Source organism: Sinohyriopsis cumingii, unplaced genomic scaffold, assembly GCF_028554795.1.
Source record: "Sinohyriopsis cumingii isolate HCF-2022 unplaced genomic scaffold, ASM2855479v2 utg001517l, whole genome shotgun sequence".
Lineage (NCBI taxonomy): Eukaryota > Metazoa > Mollusca > Bivalvia > Unionida > Unionidae > Sinohyriopsis > Sinohyriopsis cumingii.
This window is the reverse complement of record NW_028316009.1, coordinates 698,802-720,723: the sequence shown is the minus strand read 5'-3', so window position 1 is coordinate 720,723 and position 21,922 is coordinate 698,802. Positions and strand designations below refer to the sequence as shown.

The 21,922-nt window shown below is 40.8% G+C and overlaps 13 non-coding genes across 13 annotated transcripts; all 13 read right to left on the bottom strand.

The window, feature by feature from the left end:
* Positions 1–1,255: 1,255 nt before the first annotated feature.
* LOC149772271 (U1 spliceosomal RNA) lies at positions 1,256–1,419 on the bottom strand. Its single transcript, XR_016417933.1, has one exon. It is a non-coding gene; the product is annotated as a U1 spliceosomal RNA (small nuclear RNA).
* A 1,460-nt stretch (positions 1,420–2,879) lies between these two features.
* LOC149772270 (U1 spliceosomal RNA) lies at positions 2,880–3,043 on the bottom strand. The gene has a single exon (XR_016417812.1). It is a non-coding gene; the product is annotated as a U1 spliceosomal RNA (small nuclear RNA).
* Positions 3,044–4,503: 1,460 nt separating this feature from the next.
* LOC149772269 (U1 spliceosomal RNA) lies at positions 4,504–4,667 on the bottom strand. The gene has a single exon (XR_016417810.1). It is a non-coding gene; the product is annotated as a U1 spliceosomal RNA (small nuclear RNA).
* Positions 4,668–6,149: 1,482 nt separating this feature from the next.
* On the bottom strand, positions 6,150–6,313 carry LOC149772268 (U1 spliceosomal RNA). Its single transcript, XR_016417954.1, has one exon. It is a non-coding gene; the product is annotated as a U1 spliceosomal RNA (small nuclear RNA).
* Positions 6,314–7,763: 1,450 nt separating this feature from the next.
* On the bottom strand, positions 7,764–7,927 carry LOC149772267 (U1 spliceosomal RNA). Its single transcript, XR_016417952.1, has one exon. It is a non-coding gene; the product is annotated as a U1 spliceosomal RNA (small nuclear RNA).
* A 1,464-nt stretch (positions 7,928–9,391) lies between these two features.
* Positions 9,392–9,555, bottom strand: LOC149772266 (U1 spliceosomal RNA). Its single transcript, XR_016417809.1, has one exon. It is a non-coding gene; the product is annotated as a U1 spliceosomal RNA (small nuclear RNA).
* A 1,450-nt stretch (positions 9,556–11,005) lies between these two features.
* LOC149772265 (U1 spliceosomal RNA) lies at positions 11,006–11,169 on the bottom strand. Its single transcript, XR_016417951.1, has one exon. It is a non-coding gene; the product is annotated as a U1 spliceosomal RNA (small nuclear RNA).
* Positions 11,170–12,619: 1,450 nt separating this feature from the next.
* On the bottom strand, positions 12,620–12,783 carry LOC149772264 (U1 spliceosomal RNA). Its single transcript, XR_016417950.1, has one exon. It is a non-coding gene; the product is annotated as a U1 spliceosomal RNA (small nuclear RNA).
* A 1,466-nt stretch (positions 12,784–14,249) lies between these two features.
* Positions 14,250–14,413, bottom strand: LOC149772263 (U1 spliceosomal RNA). Its single transcript, XR_016417808.1, has one exon. It is a non-coding gene; the product is annotated as a U1 spliceosomal RNA (small nuclear RNA).
* A 1,459-nt stretch (positions 14,414–15,872) lies between these two features.
* On the bottom strand, positions 15,873–16,036 carry LOC149772262 (U1 spliceosomal RNA). Its single transcript, XR_016417807.1, has one exon. It is a non-coding gene; the product is annotated as a U1 spliceosomal RNA (small nuclear RNA).
* Positions 16,037–17,502: 1,466 nt separating this feature from the next.
* On the bottom strand, positions 17,503–17,666 carry LOC149772261 (U1 spliceosomal RNA). The gene has a single exon (XR_016417806.1). It is a non-coding gene; the product is annotated as a U1 spliceosomal RNA (small nuclear RNA).
* Positions 17,667–19,125: 1,459 nt separating this feature from the next.
* LOC149772260 (U1 spliceosomal RNA) lies at positions 19,126–19,289 on the bottom strand. Its single transcript, XR_016417805.1, has one exon. It is a non-coding gene; the product is annotated as a U1 spliceosomal RNA (small nuclear RNA).
* Positions 19,290–20,757: 1,468 nt separating this feature from the next.
* Positions 20,758–20,921, bottom strand: LOC149772259 (U1 spliceosomal RNA). Its single transcript, XR_016417949.1, has one exon. It is a non-coding gene; the product is annotated as a U1 spliceosomal RNA (small nuclear RNA).
* Between the last annotated feature and the right edge of the window lie 1,001 nt (positions 20,922–21,922).

Below are 21,922 nucleotides of genomic sequence, written 5' to 3'. Positions count from 1 at the left end.
CAGTTTCTTTTACGGTGGATATATGCTATATAGGTTTGCTCGGACGGCAGGGGATAGTTTCGTATATTGGCCCCTGGCAAATTTCTTAACTTGAGGCAACGGTGCGTATTTTTCAGCTATTATGGTTTTTTAATTAAATATATGGATACATTTTTCAATTCCGCGTTTCGGGCTTGTCTTGTTCTTGAAACTGATATCAGCCATTGACCTCCCATAGTTACTTCACAGCAAGTTGACAGTGAAATAGCAATAGTCGTCTAGCAAGAACTATGGTCAATCACATCCAGCTGTTTAGTACACAATGCTTTCCCGAACTGTTACGTAGGGAAAGGGATTGTGTTTGCACTGGCAAGATCGCTTGGTGTCATAAATGAAAAATGCAGGTATAAATTTGAGGTTGCAGTGCATCAACCTCTTTTGCTATGAACCACTGCAAATCGACTTGTCAGGTCAAAGGAATACTACTATTTGTTTCCTCTGTTTTATTAAATTTGAAATCTTTGTGCCACTGATTGGCCAGCTACGCTTCGCCGTACTCCGAGTCTAGAAGCTTTGGATTGTTGAAAGTGCTGCTGATACAGAAGTAACTGGTGATGCAGATGATCTCTACAATGAGACTTATGATGAAGCTGTCACTGCTTTTGATAAGGACAACAAGCTTGCTGTATTAACGAAGTTGTTCCTGTTATTTGAAGATATTGTTTCTCTCTCTCTCTCTCTCTCTCTCTCTACTGCAGAGAAGTTCTGTGAAAATAAAACTTGATTTTCGTCGAATCCAGTAAGCATGTTTCCATTTATTTCTCTTTCTTTCTTTCTTTCTCTCACAAATATGCTGGATCGCTGTTACTCAAAGATATTTCACACGTTCGTTGTGAGATGGCTCTTTGAAAGTTGTTTGTTGTAGGGTTTAATGCCATTTTTCAGCACAAGATAGGCTATGCATGGCAGGCAATATAAATGGTGGAGGAAGAACCCGGGAGAAGAAAAATGAACGGAAAGAACTCCCGACCCATGATAACATACTGGCAAGCTTTCTCTGATAACCACATGGGCCAAATCCGAAACTCAAACACACGCAGACAGGTGAGATGGCCGCGATCCGTAATGGTGGGCTATTTAGACCACCCGGGGTACCCACCCCTTGAAAGAGCAGTGTAAGAAATAATAACATTATCGATTGGCACGTGCTAATCAGAGACATCCAGACTAATTTTGTCCTAAGCTTGAGATTATTGGTTATTTTTAATTGAATTATCAGGGGTTAGCGCAATCGCAGACCCCCACATTAATAAATAGCGACCCCGAGTCACCCACATTTGGGGTGATCGCAGGTTTCAGCCCAACCGAAGTGCAATGGAAAGGCCTCATCCTGGGGAAACCGCCTAGCTGATCACGGTACTCCCTGGTCCAGGTAAGTATGATTTCTTGACGTTTACTGACGTTTATCAACTGACATTTGTGTCTGGAGTAGGAAGTGTGCCTCTAAGTAATGAAAATAAATTAAAACGATTCAGGGCCATGGTACTGCTGATGTCTTAGTATTCCGAATAACTTTATAGCTTATGTTTCAACATTACAAAAGTAACTGAAATGTCTTCAAATAGTCCTTTATTTGCAATTTCAGTTTCTTTTACGGTGGATATATGCTATATAGGTTTGCTCGGACGGCAGGGGATAGTTTCGTATATTGGCCCCTGGCAAATTTCTTAACTTGAGGCAACGGTACGTATTTTTCAGCTATTATGGTTTTTTAATTAAATATATGGATACATTTTTCAATTCCGCGTTTCGGGCTTGTCTTGTTCTTGAAACTGATATCAGCCATTGACCTCCCATAGTTACTTCACAGCAAGTTGACAGTGAAATAGCAATAGTCGTCTAGCAAGAACTATGGTCAATCACATCCAGCTGTTTAGTACACAATGCTTTCCCGAACTGTTACGTAAGGAAAGGGATTGTGTTTGCACTGGTAAGATCGCTTGGTGTCATAAATGAAAAATGCAGGTATAAATTTGAGGTTGCAGTGCATCAACCTCTTTTGCTATGAACCACTGCAAATCGACTTGTCAGGTCAAAGGAATACTACTTTTTGTTTCCTCTGTTTTATTAAATTTGAAATCTTTGTGCCACTGATTGGCCAGCTACGCTTCGCCGTACTCCGAGTCTAGAAGCTTTGGATTGTTGAAAGTGCTGCTGATACAGAAGTAACTGGTGATGCAGATGATCTCTACAATGAGACTTATGATGAAGCTTCACTGCTTTTGATAAGGACAACAAGCTTGCTGTATTAACGAAGTTGTTCCTGTTATTTGAAGATATTGTTTCTCTCTCTCTCTCTCTCTCTCTCTCTCTCTGCTGCAGAGAAGTTCTGTGAAAATAAAACTTGATTTTCGTCGAATCCAGTAAGCATGTTTCCATTTATTTCTCTTTCTTTCTTTCTTTCTCTCACAAATATGCTGGATCGCTGTTACTCAAAGATATTTCACACGTTCGTTGTGAGATGGCTCTTTGAAAGTTGTTTGTTGTAGGGTTTAATGCCATTTTTCAGCACAAGATAGGCTATGCATGGCAGGCAATATAAATGGTGGAGGAAGAACCCGGGAGAAGAAAAATGAACGGAAAGAACTCCCGACCCATGATAACATACTGGCAAGCTTTCTCTGATAACCACATGGGCCAAATCCGAAACTCAAACACACGCAGACAGGTGAGATGGCCGCGATCCGTAATGGTGGGCTATTTAGACCACCCGGGGTACCCACCCCTTGAAAGAGCATTGTAAGAAATAATAACATTATCGATTGGCACGTGCTAATCAGAGACATCCAGACTAATTTTGTCATAAGCTTGAGATTATTGGTTATTTTTAATTGAATTATCAGGGGTTAGCGCGAACGCAGACCCCCACACTAATAAATAACGACCCCGAGTCACCCACATTTGGGGTGATCGCAGGTTTCAGCCCAACCGAAGTGCAATGGAAAGGCCTCATCCTGGGGAAACCGCCTAGCTGATCACGGTACTCCCTGGTCCAGGTAAGTATGATTTCTTGACGTTTACTGACGTTTATCAACTGACATTTGTGTCTGGAGTAGGAAGTGTGCCTCTAAGTAATGAAAATAAATTAAAACGATTCAGGGCCATGGTACTGCTGATGTCTTAGTATTCCGAATAACTTTATAGCTTATGTTTCAACATTACAAAAGTAACTGAAATGTCTTCAAATAGTCCTTTATTTGCAATTTCAGTTTCTTTTACGGTGGATATATGCTATATAGGTTTGCTCGGACGGCAGGGGATAGTTTCGTATATTGGCCCCTGGCAAATTTCTTAACTTGAGGCAACGGTGCGTATTTTTCAGCTATTATGGTTTTTTAATTAAATATATGGATACATTTTTCAATTCCGCGTTTCGGGCTTGTCTTGTTCTTGAAACTGATATCAGCCATTGACCTCCCATAGTTACTTCACAGCAAGTTGACAGTGAAATAGCAATAGTCGTCTAGCAAGAACTATGGTCAATCACATCCAGCTGTTTAGTACACAATGCTTTCCCGAACTGTTACGTAAGGAAAGGGATTGTGTTTGCACTGGCAAGATCGCTTGGTGTCATAAATGAAAAATGCAGGTATAAATTTGAGGTTGCAGTGCATCAACCTCTTTTGCTATGAACCACTGCAAATCGAGTTGTCAGGTCAAAGGAATACTACTTTTTGTTTCCTCTGTTTTATTAAATTTGAAATCTTTGTGCCACTGATTGGCCAGCTACGCTTCGCCGTACTCCGAGTCTAGAAGCTTTGGATTGTTGAAAGTGCTGCTGATACAGAAGTAACTGGTGATGCAGATGATCTCTACAATGAGACTTATGATGAAGCTTCACTGCTTTTGATAAGGACAACAAGCTTGCTGTATTAACGAAGTTGTTCCTGTTATTTGAAGATATTGTTTCTCTCTCTCTCTCTCTCTCTCTCTCTCTCTACTGCAGAGAAGTTCTGTGAAAATAAAACTTGATTTTCGTCGAATCCAGTAAGCATGTTTCCATTTATTTCTCTTTCTTTCTTTCTTTCTCTCACAAATATGCTGGATCGCTGTTACTCAAAGATATTTCACACGTTCGTTGTGAGATGGCTCTTTGAAAGTTGTTTGTTGTAGGGTTTAATGCCATTTTTCAGCACAAGATAGGCTATGCATGGCAGGCAATATAAATGGTGGAGGAAGAACCCGGGAGAAGAAAAATGAACGGAAAGAACTCCCGACCCATGATAACATACTGGCAAGCTTTCTCTGATAACCACATGGGCCAAATCCGAAACTCAAACACACGCAGACAGGTGAGATGGCCGCGATCCGTAATGGTGGGCTATTTAGACCACCCGGGGTACCCACCCCTTGAAAGAGCAGTGTAAGAAATAATAACATTATCGATTGGCACGTGCTAATCAGAGACATCCAGACTAATTTTGTCATAAGCTTGAGATTATTGGTTATTTTTAATTGAATTATCAGGGGTTAGCGCGAACGCAGACCCCCACACTAATAAATAACGACCCCGAGTCACCCACATTTGGGGTGATCGCAGGTTTCAGCCCAACCGAAGTGCAATGGAAAGGCCTCATCCTGGGGAAACCGCCTAGCTGATCACGGTACTCCCTGGTCCAGGTAAGTATGATTTCTTGACGTTTACTGACGTTTATCAACTGACATTTGTGTCTGGAGTAGGAAGTGTGCCTCTAAGTAATGAAAATAAATTAAAACGATTCAGGGCCATGGTACTGCTGATGTCTTAGTATTCCGAATAACTTTATAGCTTATGTTTCAACATTACAAAAGTAACTGAAATGTCTTCAAATAGTCCTTTATTTGCAATTTCAGTTTCTTTTACGGTGGATATATGCTATATAGGTTTGCTCGGACGGCAGGGGATAGTTTCGTATATTGGCCCCTGGCAAATTTCTTAACTTGAGGCAACGGTGCGTATTTTTCAGCTATTATGGTTTTTTAATTAAATATATGGATACATTTTTCAATTCCGCGTTTCGGGCTTGTCTTGTTCTTGAAACTGATATCAGCCATTGACCTCCCATAGTTACTTCACAGCAAGTTGACAGTGAAATAGCAATAGTCGTCTAGCAAGAACTATGGTCAATCACATCCAGCTGTTTAGTACACAATGCTTTCCCGAACTGTTACGTAGGGAAAGGGATTGTATTTGCACTGGCAAGATCGCTTGGTGTCATAAATGAAAAATGCAGGTATAAATTTGAGGTTGCAGTGCATCAACCTCTTTTGCTATGAACCACTGCAAATCGACTTGTCAGGTCAAAGGAATACTACTATTTGTTTCCTCTGTTTTATTAAATTTGAAATCTTTGTGCCACTGATTGGCCAGCTACGCTTCGCCGTACTCCGAGTCTAGAAGCTTTGGATTGTTGAAAGTGCTGCTGATACAGAAGTAACTGGTGATGCAGATGATCTCTACAATGAGACTTATGATGAAGCTTCACTGCTTTTGATAAGGACAACAAGCTTGCTGTATTAACGAAGTTGTTCCTGTTATTTGAAGATATTGTTTCTCTCTCTCTCTCTCTCTCTCTCTCTCTCTCTCTCTCTCTCTCTCTCTCTCTACTGCAGAGAAGTTCTGTGAAAATAAAACTTGATTTTCGTCGAATCCAGTAAGCATGTTTCCATTTATTTCTCTTTCTTTCTTTCTTTCTCTCACAAATATGCTGGATCGCTGTTACTCAAAGATATTTCACACGTTCGTTGTGAGATGGCTCTTTGAAAGTTGTTTGTTGTAGGGTTTAATGCCATTTTTCAGCACAAGATAGGCTATGCATGGCAGGCAATATAAATGGTGGAGGAAGAACCCGGGAGAAGAAAAATGAACGGAAAGAACTCCCGACCCATGATAACATACTGGCAAGCTTTCTCTGATAACCACATGGGCCAAATCCGAAACTCAAACACACGCAGACAGGTGAGATGGCCGCGATCCGTAATGGTGGGCTATTTAGACCACCCGGGGTACCCACCCCTTGAAAGAGCAGTGTAAGAAATAATAACATTATCGATTGGCACGTGCTAATCAGAGACATCCAGACTAATTTTGTCCTAAGCTTGAGATTATTGGTTATTTTTAATTGAATTATCAGGGCTTAGCGCGAACGCAGACCCCCACACTAATAAATAACGACCCCGAGTCACCCACATTTGGGGTGATCGCAGGTTTCAGCCCAACCGAAGTGCAATGGAAAGGCCTCATCCTGGGGAAACCGCCTAGCTGATCACGGTACTCCCTGGTCCAGGTAAGTATGATTTCTTGACGTTTACTGACGTTTATCAACTGACATTTGTGTCTGGAGTAGGAAGTGTGCCTCTAAGTAATGAAAATAAATTAAAACGATTCAGGGCCATGGTACTGCTGATGTCTTAGTATTCCGAATAACTTTATAGCTTATGTTTCAACATTACAAAAGTAACTGAAATGTCTTCAAATAGTCCTTTATTTGCAATTTCAGTTTCTTTTACGGTGGATATATGCTATATAGGTTTGCTCGGACGGCAGGGGATAGTTTCGTATATTGGCCCCTGGCAAATTTCTTAACTTGAGGCAACGGTGCGTATTTTTCAGCTATTATGGTTTTTTAATTAAATATATGGATACATTTTTCAATTCCGCGTTTCGGGCTTGTCTTGTTCTTGAAACTGATATCAGCCATTGACCTCCCATAGTTACTTCACAGCAAGTTGACAGTGAAATAGCAATAGTCGTCTAGCAAGAACTATGGTCAATCACATCCAGCTGTTTAGTACACAATGCTTTCCCGAACTGTTACGTAAGGAAAGGGATTGTGTTTGCACTGGCAAGATCGCTTGGTGTCATAAATGAAAAATGCAGGTATAAATTTGAGGTTGCAGTGCATCAACCTCTTTTGCTATGAACCACTGCAAATCGACTTGTCAGGTCAAAGGAATACTACTTTTTGTTTCCTCTGTTTTATTAAATTTGAAATCTTTGTGCCACTGATTGGCCAGCTACGCTTCGCCGTACTAAGAGTCTAGAAGCTTTGGATTGTTGAAAGTGCTGCTGATACAGAAGTAACTGGTGATGCAGATGATCTCTACAATGAGACTTATGATGAAGCTTCACTGCTTTTGATAAGGACAACAAGCTTGCTGTATTAACGAAGTTGTTCCTGTTATTTGAAGATATTGTTTCTCTCTCTCTCTCTCTCTCTACTGCAGAGAAGTTCTGTGAAAATAAAACTTGATTTTCGTCGAATCCAGTAAGCATGTTTCCATTTATTTCTCTTTCTTTCTTTCTTTCTCTCACAAATATGCTGGATCGCTGTTACTCAAAGATATTTCACACGTTCGTTGTGAGATGGCTCTTTGAAAGTTGTTTGTTGTAGGGTTTAATGCCATTTTTCAGCACAAGATAGGCTATGCATGGCAGGCAATATAAATGGTGGAGGAAGAACCCGGGAGAAGAAAAATGAACGGAAAGAACTCCCGACCCATGATAACATACTGGCAAGGTTTCTCTGATAACCACATGGGCCAAATCCGAAACTCAAACACACGCAGACAGGTGAGATGGCCGCGATCCGTAATGGTGGGCTATTTAGACCACCCGGGGTACCCACCCCTTGAAAGAGCAGTGTAAGAAATAATAACATTATCGATTGGCACGTGCTAATCAGAGACATCCAGACTAATTTTGTCATAAGCTTGAGATTATTGGTTATTTTTAATTGAATTATCAGGGCTTAGCGCGAACGCAGACCCCCACACTAATAAATAACGACCCCGAGTCACCCACATTTGGGGTGATCGCAGGTTTCAGCCCAACCGAAGTGCAATGGAAAGGCCTCATCCTGGGGAAACCGCCTAGCTGATCACGGTACTCCCTGGTCCAGGTAAGTATGATTTCTTGACGTTTACTGACGTTTATCAACTGACATTTGTGTCTGGAGTAGGAAGTGTGCCTCTAAGTAATGAAAATAAATTAAAACGATTCAGGGCCATGGTACTGCTGATGTCTTAGTATTCCGAATAACTTTATAGCTTATGTTTCAACATTACAAAAGTAACTGAAATGTCTTCAAATAGTCCTTTATTTGCAATTTCAGTTTCTTTTACGGTGGATATATGCTATATAGGTTTGCTCGGACGGCAGGGGATAGTTTCGTATATTGGCCCCTGGCAAATTTCTTAACTTGAGGCAACGGTGCGTATTTTTCAGCTATTATGGTTTTTTAATTAAATATATGGATACATTTTTCAATTCCGCGTTTCGGGCTTGTCTTGTTCTTGAAACTGATATCAGCCATTGACCTCCCATAGTTACTTCACAGCAAGTTGACAGTGAAATAGCAATAGTCGTCTAGCAAGAACTATGGTCAATCACATCCAGCTGTTTAGTACACAATGCTTTCCCGAACTGTTACGTAGGGAAAGGGATTGTGTTTGCACTGGCAAGATCGCTTGGTGTCATAAATGAAAAATGCAGGTATAAATTTGAGGTTGCAGTGCATCAACCTCTTTTGCTATGAACCACTGCAAATCGACTTGTCAGGTCAAAGGAATACTACTATTTGTTTCCTCTGTTTTATTAAATTTGAAATCTTTGTGCCACTGATTGGCCAGCTACGCTTCGCCGTACTCCGAGTCTAGAAGCTTTGGATTGTTGAAAGTGCTGCTGATACAGAAGTAACTGGTGATGCAGATGATCTCTACAATGAGACTTATGATGAAGCTTCACTGCTTTTGATAAGGACAACAAGCTTGCTGTATTAACGAAGTTGTTCCTGTTATTTGAAGATATTGTTTCTCTCTCTCTCTCTCTCTCTCTCTCTCTCTCTCTACTGCAGAGAAGTTCTGTGAAAATAAAACTTGATTTTCGTCGAATCCAGTAAGCATGTTTCCATTTATTTCTCTTTCTTTCTTTCTTTCTCTCACAAATATGCTGGATCGCTGTTACTCAAAGATATTTCACACGTTCGTTGTGAGATGGCTCTTTGAAAGTTGTTTGTTGTAGGGTTTAATGCCATTTTTCAGCACAAGATAGGCTATGCATGGCAGGCAATATAAATGGTGGAGGAAGAACCCGGGAGAAGAAAAATGAACGGAAAGAACTCCCGACCCATGATAACATACTGGCAAGGTTTCTCTGATAACCACATGGGCCAAATCCGAAACTCAAACACACGCAGACAGGTGAGATGGCCGCGATCCGTAATGGTGGGCTATTTAGACCACCCGGGGTACCCACCCCTTGAAAGAGCAGTGTAAGAAATAATAACATTATCGATTGGCACGTGCTAATCAGAGACATCCAGACTAATTTTGTCATCAGCTTGAGATTATTGGTTATTTTTAATTGAATTATCAGGGGTTAGCGCGAACGCAGACCCCCACACTAATAAATAACGACCCCGAGTCACCCACATTTGGGGTGATCGCAGGTTTCAGCCCAACCGAAGTGCAATGGAAAGGCCTCATCCTGGGGAAACCGCCTAGCTGATCACGGTACTCCCTGGTCCAGGTAAGTATGATTTCTTGACGTTTACTGACGTTTATCAACTGACATTTGTGTCTGGAGTAGGAAGTGTGCCTCTAAGTAATGAAAATAAATTAAAACGATTCAGGGCCATGGTACTGCTGATGTCTTAGTATTCCGAATAACTTTATAGCTTATGTTTCAACATTACAAAAGTAACTGAAATGTCTTCAAATAGTCCTTTATTTGCAATTTCAGTTTCTTTTACGGTGGATATATGCTATATAGGTTTGCTCGGACGGCAGGGGATAGTTTCGTATATTGGCCCCTGGCAAATTTCTTAACTTGAGGCAACGGTGCGTATTTTTCAGCTATTATGGTTTTTTAATTAAATATATGAATACATTTTTCAATTCCGCGTTTCGGGCTTGTCTTGTTCTTGAAACTGATATCAGCCATTGACCTCCCATAGTTACTTCACAGCAAGTTGACAGTGAAATAGCAATAGTCGTCTAGCAAGAACTATGGTCAATCACATCCAGCTGTTTAGTACACAATGCTTTCCCGAACTGTTACGTAAGGAAAGGGATTGTGTTTGCACTGGCAAGATCGCTTGGTGTCATAAATGAAAAATGCAGGTATAAATTTGAGGTTGCAGTGCATCAACCTCTTTTGCTATGAACCACTGCAAATCGACTTGTCAGGTCAAAGGAATACTACTTTTTGTTTCCTCTGTTTTATTAAATTTGAAATCTTTGTGCCACTGATTGGCCAGCTACGCTTCGCCGTACTGAGAGTCTAGAAGCTTTGGATTGTTGAAAGTGCTGCTGATACAGAAGTAACTGGTGATGCAGATGATCTCTACAATGAGACTTATGATGAAGCTTCACTGCTTTTGATAAGGACAACAAGCTTGCTGTATTAACGAAGTTGTTCCTGTTATTTGAAGATATTGTTTCTCTCTCTCTCTCTCTCTCTACTGCAGAGAAGTTCTGTGAAAATAAAACTTGATTTTCGTCGAATCCAGTAAGCATGTTTCCATTTATTTCTCTTTCTTTCTTTCTTTCTCTCACAAATATGCTGGATCGCTGTTACTCAAAGATATTTCACACGTTCGTTGTGAGATGGCTCTTTGAAAGTTGTTTGTTGTAGGGTTTAATGCCATTTTTCAGCACAAGATAGGCTATGCATGGCAGGCAATATAAATGGTGGAGGAAGAACCCGGGAGAAGAAAAATGAACGGAAAGAACTCCCGACCCATGATAACATACTGGCAAGCTTTCTCTGATAACCACATGGGCCAAATCCGAAACTCAAACACACGCAGACAGGTGAGATGGCCGCGATCCGTAATGGTGGGCTATTTAGACCACCCGGGGTACCCACCCCTTGAAAGAGCAGTGTAAGAAATAATAACATTATCGATTGGCACGTGCTAATCAGAGACATCCAGACTAATTTTGTCATAAGCTTGAGATTATTGGTTATTTTTAATTGAATTATCAGGGCTTAGCGCGAACGCAGACCCCCACACTAATAAATAACGACCCCGAGTCACCCACATTTGGGGTGATCGCAGGTTTCAGCCCAACCGAAGTGCAATGGAAAGGCCTCATCCTGGGGAAACCGCCTAGCTGATCACGGTACTCCCTGGTCCAGGTAAGTATGATTTCTTGACGTTTACTGACGTTTATCAACTGACATTTGTGTCTGGAGTAGGAAGTGTGCCTCTAAGTAATGAAAATAAATTAAAACGATTCAGGGCCATGGTACTGCTGATGTCTTAGTATTCCGAATAACTTTATAGCTTATGTTTCAACATTACAAAAGTAACTGAAATGTCTTCAAATAGTCCTTTATTTGCAATTTCAGTTTCTTTTACGGTGGATATATGCTATATAGGTTTGCTCGGACGGCAGGGGATAGTTTCGTATATTGGCCCCTGGCAAATTTCTTAACTTGAGGCAACGGTGCGTATTTTTCAGCTATTATGGTTTTTTAATTAAATATATGGATACATTTTTCAATTCCGCGTTTCGGGCTTGTCTTGTTCTTGAAACTGATATCAGCCATTGACCTCCCATAGTTACTTCACAGCAAGTTGACAGTGAAATAGCAATAGTCGTCTAGCAAGAACTATGGTCAATCACATCCAGCTGTTTAGTACACAATGCTTTCCCGAACTGTTACGTAAGGAAAGGGATTGTGTTTGCACTGGCAAGATCGCTTGGTGTCATAAATGAAAAATGCAGGTATAAATTTGAGGTTGCAGTGCATCAACCTCTTTTGCTATGAACCACTGCAAATCGACTTGTCAGGTCAAAGGAATACTACTTTTTGTTTCCTCTGTTTTATTAAATTTGAAATCTTTGTGCCACTGATTGGCCAGCTACGCTTCGCCGTACTAAGAGTCTAGAAGCTTTGGATTGTTGAAAGTGCTGCTGATACAGAAGTAACTGGTGATGCAGATGATCTCTACAATGAGACTTATGATGAAGCTTCACTGCTTTTGATAAGGACAACAAGCTTGCTGTATTAACGAAGTTGTTCCTGTTATTTGAAGATATTGTTTCTCTCTCTCTCTCTCTCTCTACTGCAGAGAAGTTCTGTGAAAATAAAACTTGATTTTCGTCGAATCCAGTAAGCATGTTTCCATTTATTTCTCTTTCTTTCTTTCTTTCTCTCACAAATATGCTGGATCGCTGTTACTCAAAGATATTTCACACGTTCGTTGTGAGATGGCTCTTTGAAAGTTGTTTGTTGTAGGGTTTAATGCCATTTTTCAGCACAAGATAGGCTATGCATGGCAGGCAATATAAATGGTGGAGGAAGAACCCGGGAGAAGAAAAATGAACGGAAAGAACTCCCGACCCATGATAACATACTGGCAAGCTTTCTCTGATAACCACATGGGCCAAATCCGAAACTCAAACACACGCAGACAGGTGAGATGGCCGCGATCCGTAATGGTGGGCTATTTAGACCACCCGGGGTACCCACCCCTTGAAAGAGCAGTGTAAGAAATAATAACATTATCGATTGGCACGTGCTAATCAGAGACATCCAGACTAATTTTGTCATAAGCTTGAGATTATTGGTTATTTTTAATTGAATTATCAGGGCTTAGCGCGAACGCAGACCCCCACACTAATAAATAACGACCCCGAGTCACCCACATTTGGGGTGATCGCAGGTTTCAGCCCAACCGAAGTGCAATGGAAAGGCCTCATCCTGGGGAAACCGCCTAGCTGATCACGGTACTCCCTGGTCCAGGTAAGTATGATTTCTTGACGTTTACTGACGTTTATCAACTGACATTTGTGTCTGGAGTAGGAAGTGTGCCTCTAAGTAATGAAAATAAATTAAAACGATTCAGGGCCATGGTACTGCTGATGTCTTAGTATTCCGAATAACTTTATAGCTTATGTTTCAACATTACAAAAGTAACTGAAATGTCTTCAAATAGTCCTTTATTTGCAATTTCAGTTTCTTTTACGGTGGATATATGCTATATAGGTTTGCTCGGACGGCAGGGGATAGTTTCGTATATTGGCCCCTGGCAAATTTCTTAACTTGAGGCAACGGTGCGTATTTTTCAGCTATTATGGTTTTTTAATTAAATATATGGATACATTTTTCAATTCCGCGTTTCGGGCTTGTCTTGTTCTTGAAACTGATATCAGCCATTGACCTCCCATAGTTACTTCACAGCAAGTTGACAGTGAAATAGCAATAGTCGTCTAGCAAGAACTATGGTCAATCACATCCAGCTGTTTAGTACACAATGCTTTCCCGAACTGTTACGTAGGGAAAGGGATTGTGTTTGCACTGGCAAGATCGCTTGGTGTCATAAATGAAAAATGCAGGTATAAATTTGAGGTTGCAGTGCATCAACCTCTTTTGCTATGAACCACTGCAAATCGACTTGTCAGGTCAAAGGAATACTACTATTTGTTTCCTCTGTTTTATTAAATTTGAAATCTTTGTGCCACTGATTGGCCAGCTACGCTTCGCCGTACTCCGAGTCTAGAAGCTTTGGATTGTTGAAAGTGCTGCTGATACAGAAGTAACTGGTGATGCAGATGATCTCTACAATGAGACTTATGATGAAGCTTCACTGCTTTTGATAAGGACAACAAGCTTGCTGTATTAACGAAGTTGTTCCTGTTATTTGAAGATATTGTTTCTCTCTCTCTCTCTCTCTCTCTCTCTCTCTCTCTCTACTGCAGAGAAGTTCTGTGAAAATAAAACTTGATTTTCGTCGAATCCAGTAAGCATGTTTCCATTTATTTCTCTTTCTTTCTTTCTTTCTCTCACAAATATGCTGGATCGCTGTTACTCAAAGATATTTCACACGTTCGTTGTGAGATGGCTCTTTGAAAGTTGTTTGTTGTAGGGTTTAATGCCATTTTTCAGCACAAGATAGGCTATGCATGGCAGGCAATATAAATGGTGGAGGAAGAACCCGGGAGAAGAAAAATGAACGGAAAGAACTCCCGACCCATGATAACATACTGGCAAGCTTTCTCTGATAACCACATGGGCCAAATCCGAAACTCAAACACACGCAGACAGGTGAGATGGCCGCGATCCGTAATGGTGGGCTATTTAGACCACCCGGGGTACCCACCCCTTGAAAGAGCAGTGTAAGAAATAATAACATTATCGATTGGCACGTGCTAATCAGAGACATCCAGACTAATTTTGTCATAAGCTTGAGATTATTGGTTATTTTTAATTGAATTATCAGGGGTTAGCGCGAACGCAGACCCCCACACTAATAAATAACGACCCCGAGTCACCCACATTTGGGGTGATCGCAGGTTTCAGCCCAACCGAAGTGCAATGGAAAGGCCTCATCCTGGGGAAACCGCCTAGCTGATCACGGTACTCCCTGGTCCAGGTAAGTATGATTTCTTGACGTTTACTGACGTTTATCAACTGACATTTGTGTCTGGAGTAGGAAGTGTGCCTCTAAGTAATGAAAATAAATTAAAACGATTCAGGGCCATGGTACTGCTGATGTCTTAGTATTCCGAATAACTTTATAGCTTATGTTTCAACATTACAAAAGTAACTGAAATGTCTTCAAATAGTCCTTTATTTGCAATTTCAGTTTCTTTTACGGTGGATATATGCTATATAGGTTTGCTCGGACGGCAGGGGATAGTTTCGTATATTGGCCCCTGGCAAATTTCTTAACTTGAGGCAACGGTGCGTATTTTTCAGCTATTATGGTTTTTTAATTAAATATATGGATACATTTTTCAATTCCGCGTTTCGGGCTTGTCTTGTTCTTGAAACTGATATCAGCCATTGACCTCCCATAGTTACTTCACAGCAAGTTGACAGTGAAATAGCAATAGTCGTCTAGCAAGAACTATGGTCAATCACATCCAGCTGTTTAGTACACAATGCTTTCCCGAACTGTTACGTAGGGAAAGGGATTGTGTTTGCACTGGCAAGATCGCTTGGTGTCATAAATGAAAAATGCAGGTATAAATTTGAGGTTGCAGTGCATCAACCTCTTTTGCTATGAACCACTGCAAATCGACTTGTCAGGTCAAAGGAATACTACTATTTGTTTCCTCTGTTTTATTAAATTTGAAATCTTTGTGCCACTGATTGGCCAGCTACGCTTCGCCGTACTCCGAGTCTAGAAGCTTTGGATTGTTGAAAGTGCTGCTGATACAGAAGTAACTGGTGATGCAGATGATCTCTACAATGAGACTTATGATGAAGCTGTCACTGCTTTTGATAAGGACAACAAGCTTGCTGTATTAACGAAGTTGTTCCTGTTATTTGAAGATATTGTTTCTCTCTCTCTCTCTCTCTCTCTCTCTCTACTGCAGAGAAGTTCTGTGAAAATAAAACTTGATTTTCGTCGAATCCAGTAAGCATGTTTCCATTTATTTCTCTTTCTTTCTTTCTTTCTCTCACAAATATGCTGGATCGCTGTTACTCAAAGATATTTCACACGTTCGTTGTGAGATGGCTCTTTGAAAGTTGTTTGTTGTAGGGTTTAATGCCATTTTTCAGCACAAGATAGGCTATGCATGGCAGGCAATATAAATGGTGGAGGAAGAACCCGGGAGAAGAAAAATGAACGGAAAGAACTCCCGACCCATGATAACATACTGGCAAGCTTTCTCTGATAACCACATGGGCCAAATCCGAAACTCAAACACACGCAGACAGGTGAGATGGCCGCGATCCGTAATGGTGGGCTATTTAGACCACCCGGGGTACCCACCCCTTGAAAGAGCAGTGTAAGAAATAATAACATTATCGATTGGCACGTGCTAATCAGAGACATCCAGACTAATTTTGTCATAAGCTTGAGATTATTGGTTATTTTTAATTGAATTATCAGGGGTTAGCGCGAACGCAGACCCCCACACTAATAAATAACGACCCCGAGTCACCCACATTTGGGGTGATCGCAGGTTTCAGCCCAACCGAAGTGCAATGGAAAGGCCTCATCCTGGGGAAACCGCCTAGCTGATCACGGTACTCCCTGGTCCAGGTAAGTATGATTTCTTGACGTTTACTGACGTTTATCAACTGACATTTGTGTCTGGAGTAGGAAGTGTGCCTCTAAGTAATGAAAATAAATTAAAACGATTCAGGGCCATGGTACTGCTGATGTCTTAGTATTCCGAATAACTTTATAGCTTATGTTTCAACATTACAAAAGTAACTGAAATGTCTTCAAATAGTCCTTTATTTGCAATTTCAGTTTCTTTTACGGTGGATATATGCTATATAGGTTTGCTCGGACGGCAGGGGATAGTTTCGTATATTGGCCCCTGGCAAATTTCTTAACTTGAGGCAACGGTGCGTATTTTTCAGCTATTATGGTTTTTTAATTAAATATATGGATACATTTTTCAATTCCGCGTTTCGGGCTTGTCTTGTTCTTGAAACTGATATCAGCCATTGACCTCCCATAGTTACTTCACAGCAAGTTGACAGTGAAATAGCAATAGTCGTCTAGCAAGAACTATGGTCAATCACATCCAGCTGTTTAGTACACAATGCTTTCCCGAACTGTTACGTAGGGAAAGGGATTGTGTTTGCACTGGCAAGATCGCTTGGTGTCATAAATGAAAAATGCAGGTATAAATTTGAGGTTGCAGTGCATCAACCTCTTTTGCTATGAACCACTGCAAATCGACTTGTCAGGTCAAAGGAATACTACTATTTGTTTCCTCTGTTTTATTAAATTTGAAATCTTTGTGCCACTGATTGGCCAGCTACGCTTCGCCGTACTCCGAGTCTAGAAGCTTTGGATTGTTGAAAGTGCTGCTGATACAGAAGTAACTGGTGATGCAGATGATCTCTACAATGAGACTTATGATGAAGCTTCACTGCTTTTGATAAGGACAACAAGCTTGCTGTATTAACGAAGTTGTTCCTGTTATTTGAAGATATTGTTTCTCTCTCTCTCTCTCTCTCTCTCTCTCTCTCTCTCTACTGCAGAGAAGTTCTGTGAAAATAAAACTTGATTTTCGTCGAATCCAGTAAGCATGTTTCCATTTATTTCTCTTTCTTTCTTTCTTTCTCTCACAAATATGCTGGATCGCTGTTACTCAAAGATATTTCACACGTTCGTTGTGAGATGGCTCTTTGAAAGTTGTTTGTTGTAGGGTTTAATGCCATTTTTCAGCACAAGATAGGCTATGCATGGCAGGCAATATAAATGGTGGAGGAAGAACCCGGGAGAAGAAAAATGAACGGAAAGAACTCCCGACCCATGATAACATACTGGCAAGCTTTCTCTGATAACCACATGGGCCAAATCCGAAACTCAAACACACGCAGACAGGTGAGATGGCCGCGATCCGTAATGGTGGGCTATTTAGACCACCCGGGGTACCCACCCCTTGAAAGAGCAGTGTAAGAAATAATAACATTATCGATTGGCACGTGCTAATCAGAGACATCCAGACTAATTTTGTCATAAGCTTGAGATTATTGGTTATTTTTAATTGAATTATCAGGGGTTAGCGCGAACGCAGACCCCCACACTAATAAATAACGACCCCGAGTCACCCACATTTGGGGTGATCGCAGGTTTCAGCCCAACCGAAGTGCAATGGAAAGGCCTCATCCTGGGGAAACCGCCTAGCTGATCACGGTACTCCCTGGTCCAGGTAAGTATGATTTCTTGACGTTTACTGACGTTTATCAACTGACATTTGTGTCTGGAGTAGGAAGTGTGCCTCTAAGTAATGAAAATAAATTAAAACGATTCAGGGCCATGGTACTGCTGATGTCTTAGTATTCCGAATAACTTTATAGCTTATGTTTCAACATTACAAAAGTAACTGAAATGTCTTCAAATAGTCCTTTATTTGCAATTTCAGTTTCTTTTACGGTGGATATATGCTATATAGGTTTGCTCGGACGGCAGGGGATAGTTTCGTATATTGGCCCCTGGCAAATTTCTTAACTTGAGGCAACGGTGCGTATTTTTCAGCTATTATGGTTTTTTAATTAAATATATGGATACATTTTTCAATTCCGCGTTTCGGGCTTGTCTTGTTCTTGAAACTGATATCAGCCATTGACCTCCCATAGTTACTTCACAGCAAGTTGACAGTGAAATAGCAATAGTCGTCTAGCAAGAACTATGGTCAATCACATCCAGCTGTTTAGTACACAATGCTTTCCCGAACTGTTACGTAGGGAAAGGGATTGTGTTTGCACTGGCAAGATCGCTTGGTGTCATAAATGAAAAATGCAGGTATAAATTTGAGGTTGCAGTGCATCAACCTCTTTTGCTATGAACCACTGCAAATCGACTTGTCAGGTCAAAGGAATACTACTATTTGTTTCCTCTGTTTTATTAAATTTGAAATCTTTGTGCCACTGATTGGCCAGCTACGCTTCGCCGTACTCCGAGTCTAGAAGCTTTGGATTGTTGAAAGTGCTGCTGATACAGAAGTAACTGGTGATGCAGATGATCTCTACAATGAGACTTATGATGAAGCTGTCACTGCTTTTGATAAGGACAACAAGCTTGCTGTATTAACGAAGTTGTTCCTGTTATTTGAAGATATTGTTTCTCTCTCTCTCTCTCTCTCTCTCTCTCTACTGCAGAGAAGTTCTGTGAAAATAAAACTTGATTTTCGTCGAATCCAGTAAGCATGTTTCCATTTATTTCTCTTTCTTTCTTTCTTTCTCTCACAAATATGCTGGATCGCTGTTACTCAAAGATATTTCACACGTTCGTTGTGAGATGGCTCTTTGAAAGTTGTTTGTTGTAGGGTTTAATGCCATTTTTCAGCACAAGATAGGCTATGCATGGCAGGCAATATAAATGGTGGAGGAAGAACCCGGGAGAAGAAAAATGAACGGAAAGAACTCCCGACCCATGATAACATACTGGCAAGCTTTCTCTGATAACCACATGGGCCAAATCCGAAACTCAAACACACGCAGACAGGTGAGATGGCCGCGATCCGTAATGGTGGGCTATTTAGACCACCCGGGGTACCCACCCCTTGAAAGAGCAGTGTAAGAAATAATAACATTATCGATTGGCACGTGCTAATCAGAGACATCCAGACTAATTTTGTCATAAGCTTGAGATTATTGGTTATTTTTAATTGAATTATCAGGGGTTAGCGCGAACGCAGACCCCCACACTAATAAATAACGACCCCGAGTCACCCACATTTGGGGTGATCGCAGGTTTCAGCCCAACCGAAGTGCAATGGAAAGGCCTCATCCTGGGGAAACCGCCTAGCTGATCACGGTACTCCCTGGTCCAGGTAAGTATGATTTCTTGACGTTTACTGACGTTTATCAACTGACATTTGTGTCTGGAGTAGGAAGTGTGCCTCTAAGTAATGAAAATAAATTAAAACGATTCAGGGCCATGGTACTGCTGATGTCTTAGTATTCCGAATAACTTTATAGCTTATGTTTCAACATTACAAAAGTAACTGAAATGTCTTCAAATAGTCCTTTATTTGCAATTTCAGTTTCTTTTACGGTGGATATATGCTATATAGGTTTGCTCGGACGGCAGGGGATAGTTTCGTATATTGGCCCCTGGCAAATTTCTTAACTTGAGGCAACGGTGCGTATTTTTCAGCTATTATGGTTTTTTAATTAAATATATGGATACATTTTTCAATTCCGCGTTTCGGGCTTGTCTTGTTCTTGAAACTGATATCAGCCATTGACCTCCCATAGTTACTTCACAGCAAGTTGACAGTGAAATAGCAATAGTCGTCTAGCAAGAACTATGGTCAATCACATCCAGCTGTTTAGTACACAATGCTTTCCCGAACTGTTACGTAGGGAAAGGGATTGTGTTTGCACTGGCAAGATCGCTTGGTGTCATAAATGAAAAATGCAGGTATAAATGTGAGGTTGCAGTGCATCAACCTCTTTTGCTATGAACCACTGCAAATCGACTTGTCAGGTCAAAGGAATACTACTATTTGTTTCCTCTGTTTTATTAAATTTGAAATCTTTGTGCCACTGATTGGCCAGCTACGCTTCGCCGTACTCCGAGTCTAGAAGCTTTGGATTGTTGAAAGTGCTGCTGATACAGAAGTAACTGGTGATGCAGATGATCTCTACAATGAGACTTATGATGAAGCTTCACTGCTTTTGATAAGGACAGCAAGCTTGCTGTATTAACGAAGTTGTTCCTGTTATTTGAAGATATTGTTTCTCTCTCTCTCTCTCTCTCTCTCTCTCTCTCTCTCTCTACTGCAGAGAAGTTCTGTGAAAATAAAACTTGATTTTCGTCGAATCCAGTAAGCATGTTTCCATTTATTTCTCTTTCTTTCTTTCTTTCTCTCACAAATATGCTGGATCGCTGTTACTCAAAGATATTTCACACGTTCGTTGTGAGATGGCTCTTTGAAAGTTGTTTGTTGTAGGGTTTAATGCCATTTTTCAGCACAAGATAGGCTATGCATGGCAGGCAATATAAATGGTGGAGGAAGAACCCGGGAGAAGAAAAATGAACGGAAAGAACTCCCGACCCATGATAACATACTGGCAAGCTTTCTCTGATAACCACATGGGCCAAATCCGAAACTCAAACACACGCAGACAGGTGAGATGGCCGCGATCCGTAATGGTGGGCTATTTAGACCACCCGGGGTACCCACCCCTTGAAAGAGCAGTGTAAGAAATAATAACATTATCGATTGGCACGTGCTAATCAGAGACATCCAGACTAATTTTGTCATAAGCTTGAGATTATTGGTTATTTTTAATTGAATTATCAGGGCTTAGCGCGAACGCAGACCCCCACACTAATAAATAACGACCCCGAGTCACCCACATTTGGGGTGATCGCAGGTTTCAGCCCAACCGAAGTGCAATGGAAAGGCCTCATCCTGGGGAAACCGCCTAGCTGATCACGGTACTCCCTGGTCCAGGTAAGTATGATTTCTTGACGTTTACTGACGTTTATCAACTGACATTTGTGTCTGGAGTAGGAAGTGTGCCTCTAAGTAATGAAAATAAATTAAAACGATTCAGGGCCATGGTACTGCTGATGTCTTAGTATTCCGAATAACTTTATAGCTTATGTTTCAACATTACAAAAGTAACTGAAATGTCTTCAAATAGTCCTTTATTTGCAATTTCAGTTTCTTTTACGGTGGATATATGCTATATAGGTTTGCTCGGACGGCAGGGGATAGTTTCGTATATTGGCCCCTGGCAAATTTCTTAACTTGAGGCAACGGTGCGTATTTTTCAGCTATTATGGTTTTTTAATTAAATATATGGATACATTTTTCAATTCCGCGTTTCGGGCTTGTCTTGTTCTTGAAACTGATATCAGCCATTGACCTCCCATAGTTACTTCACAGCAAGTTGACAGTGAAATAGCAATAGTCGTCTAGCAAGAACTATGGTCAATCACATCCAGCTGTTTAGTACACAATGCTTTCCCGAACTGTTACGTAAGGAAAGGGATTGTGTTTGCACTGGCAAGATCGCTTGGTGTCATAAATGAAAAATGCAGGTATAAATTTGAGGTTGCAGTGCATCAACCTCTTTTGCTATGAACCACTGCAAATCGACTTGTCAGGTCAAAGGAATACTACTTTTTGTTTCCTCTGTTTTATTAAATTTGAAATCTTTGTGCCACTGATTGGCCAGCTACGCTTCGCCGTACTAAGAGTCTAGAAGCTTTGGATTGTTGAAAGTGCTGCTGATACAGAAGTAACTGGTGATGCAGATGATCTCTACAATGAGACTTATGATGAAGCTTCACTGCTTTTGATAAGGACAACAAGCTTGCTGTATTAACGAAGTTGTTCCTGTTATTTGAAGATATTGTTTCTCTCTCTCTCTCTCTCTCTACTGCAGAGAAGTTCTGTGAAAATAAAACTTGATTTTCGTCGAATCCAGTAAGCATGTTTCCATTTATTTCTCTTT